This window comes from Elephas maximus, chromosome 25 (genome assembly GCF_024166365.1).
Source record: "Elephas maximus indicus isolate mEleMax1 chromosome 25, mEleMax1 primary haplotype, whole genome shotgun sequence".
NCBI lineage: Eukaryota > Metazoa > Chordata > Mammalia > Proboscidea > Elephantidae > Elephas > Elephas maximus.
Genome location: NC_064843.1, coordinates 39,689,487 through 39,692,467, shown reverse-complemented (window position 1 = coordinate 39,692,467; position 2,981 = coordinate 39,689,487). Strand labels below are relative to the sequence as shown.

The following is a 2,981-nucleotide window of genomic DNA, read 5'->3' as shown; positions in this document are numbered from 1 at the left end:
TGCCCGTTGGTGTCACCTCCTAATAAACTTTGTCTCTCTTTCTGGCTTGGAGTATGTTTCATCGGTTTAACTGCTCCAGGGCACAGACCCCAACTGGATAACAAGTTTTGGCGCCCAACATGAAAGGGGCTCAAATTACTCCAGCCCTGGCTCCATCTCCCTAAGGACTGGGCCCCAGGAAGGACCCAGGAAGAGAGAAGGTGCACCCCTCCTTAGCTTGTGGAGGTCTCTCAACCTGTGGTGGCCCAGAGGTCCAGCGACAGGGGAGGACTCCACAGCAGCAAGCTCATAGACAAAGTTTCTGTTGGCCACAGTAGGTAACTGAGCATCGGGTGGTCAATCCTCTGTAAAAGTCACAGAGGTGTCGGTTCTCATAGACTCCCTCCAAGAATGGTGAGGTTGGACGAGAGACCAGCGAGGTTCCCCGATGCAAATGGGTACCCAGGGAAGTAAGGTTCCAGCCGAGAGTCCGCTAGGTCTTATTCTTTCTAACTGGATTTATTTTGGAGTGGATTCCCTAAGAGATATCTTAAAATTTTTGTGTAATCAGGTGTGGCCTCAGTACCAACTCCTCGATGGGGTCAGATGACCTATGAATGGTTCTCAGGATTCTGACACTATTCTGCAGCTTGATCTGTTTTGTACTCGAACTAACAAGATGAAAGGCTGTATGAAGAATGTTTTATGACATTATCGCATGAGAAAAAGGATAAAGCTTCTGTTTTAGCCCCTCCAGTGCAGGCCAAAGATGAAGATGAAGAAAGGGATGAAGAACCAGTTAATGTTCTTCTCATTCCCCCACCTCTCAGCACCTATTCGTGATCCTCCCTGGTGGTATAAGAGGATGAGGATGGGAAGGCAGTAAAGCGGGTTAGAGAAGGTGGGAAAAATTTGGTCTCCCCGCCTCACACTAGAAGTGGGGCTCAGTTCGACCTAGCTCCCCTGGGACAGCTTTACCCACTCCATGAGGTGCCAGTGCCTGCAGCTGAAGGGGCACCTCAGATGATGGGGGTCCGTAATCCACTCCCAGCTTCTGATTTGCACAATTGGAAATGAAACCTCTTTGTGTATCAGTCAGACCCACATGCCATGACTGCACATTTTTCCCACATTTTTGCTACCCACCATCCTAAATGGGCTGATTGTCAGACTTTATTAGATGCACTCCTCACAGCCAAAGAAAGATGGATGGTCTGAGCAAAAGCAAAAGCCAAGGACATGAAGAAACAGGCCAATCCACTCGCCACTGCTCTGGAATCCTCTAGAGGAAAACAACGAGACCAAGGTAAGGATGGTCCCCAACTAAAGAAAAACCAATGTGTGTTTTGTAAAGAAAAAAAAAAAAAGAAAAATGAGTGTCCAAAGAAGAGGAAAAAAAAGGGGCCAGGCAAGATTGAAAAGGAGAGAGAAGATTTTTCAAGCAGTTATGAAAGAGCAGGAGGAGGACTCTGAAAAATGGAGATCAGGGGAGACAACTTTTAACTTCCCTCCTACCGACCCCCCGGTAAAAGTTATGGTAGGAGGACAGCCAGTAGACTTTTTGATTGACACTAGAACAGCCTTCTCGGTACTCACCCAGAAGCCTAAAGGGACTGCCTCGACCAGCAGTACTCAAATTGTCAGGGTGACTGAAAAGGGGGTGACCCAATGCTTCTTACAGTTAATGGGCTGTGAGATAAGAGAAACCAAGCTATCCCAGCAGGGCCTATTGAGCACAGGGAGAAAGACTATTAAATACAGACCAGAACTTAGAGCCCAAGACTGGGGTGCCACCCAAGAGAATCAGGGCTAGAAACACAGCCCTGATGGTAAGATTTTCATCCCTGCCAATCAAGTTTTTTATTTGATTTTTCATTTACATTAGGCTTCACATTTGGAGAAAGAAACCATGTTTGATTGGGTAACAAAACATGTCTCTGGAAAAAAGCTCATTACAGCTATTCACCATGTGGTTGACACTTGCTTACTTTACAGTGTTAGCAATCCAAAGACTCGTGGGCCCAGGATTTCCAGCCCTCAAGGAACAAGACTCTTTCCAGGTGAAATATGGTAAGTTGACTTTTGTGAAGTGTTCAAAACTAAACATCAAATGGAGTATTTACTGGTATGTATAGTTTCTTTTTTCAGGATGGGTAGAGGCTTTTCCCTGCCAGACTGAGATGGCTAGAGAGGTAACTAAGGCCCTTCTGAAAGAACTCATCCCCTGCTTCGGGCTTCTGAGAGGTCTCAGTAGTGACAATGGCACCCATTTTGTATCTGCAGCGGTACAACAGGTTTCAGCTGCCTTAGGAATAAAATGGAAACTTCACACAGCATGGAGACCCCCAGTCTAGTGGAAAGGTTGAAAGAATGAATCAGGCCATAAAATGTCATCTTAGTAAACTGTGCCAAGAGACTGGTATGCCCTGAATGGATGTTCTGCCACTGACCCTCCTCTGAGTCACATTGTACCCCAGGGAAAACTTAAAATCAGTCCTTTTGAAATACTTTATCAGAGACCATATTGTCTCAACCAAGTCTCCCCACAATCCTCCACCCAGCCCCCTAATGTAAGGATGTCTAAATATTTACTTTCTCTAACCAAAATTCTTTCCCAGTTGCATCGGGCAGTGTGGGTCTGGCAGAAGTTCCCTTTCAGGACAGCTGTACACTCTTTCCAGCCCAGCAATCAGGTGCTTCTTGGATATAGAAGGATCTCCCCTTAGAGCCCAAGTGGACTGGACCCTTCACCGTACTACTCAGCACTCATACAGCCATGAAACTTGCAGGAGTTAAACCATGGATCCATCGTTCCCACATCAAGCCCTGCCCGGCCTACAGTGGCAAGAAGGAGTGAAAAGCCCAACCCATCAACAGCCTGAACTTAAGACTTTCTAGGGTTAAAAATGAGTTGGAATCGACTCGACGGCACTGGGTTTGGTTTTGGTTTTTTTAGGGTTAAAAAGTAAAAATGTTTGTAATACTAGCTTGGATGAGATTAC

At 46.1% G+C, this 2,981-nt stretch overlaps 1 long non-coding RNA gene across 1 annotated transcript; it reads left to right on the top strand.

Moving 5' to 3' along the window:
• The first annotated feature begins 1,117 nt into the window (after positions 1-1,117).
• LOC126067448 (uncharacterized) lies at positions 1,118-2,672 on the top strand. The gene is made up of 3 exons (XR_007515407.1): positions 1,118-1,285; positions 1,975-2,049; positions 2,598-2,672. It is a non-coding gene; the product is annotated as an uncharacterized LOC126067448 (long non-coding RNA).
• Positions 2,673-2,981: the final 309 nt, after the last annotated feature.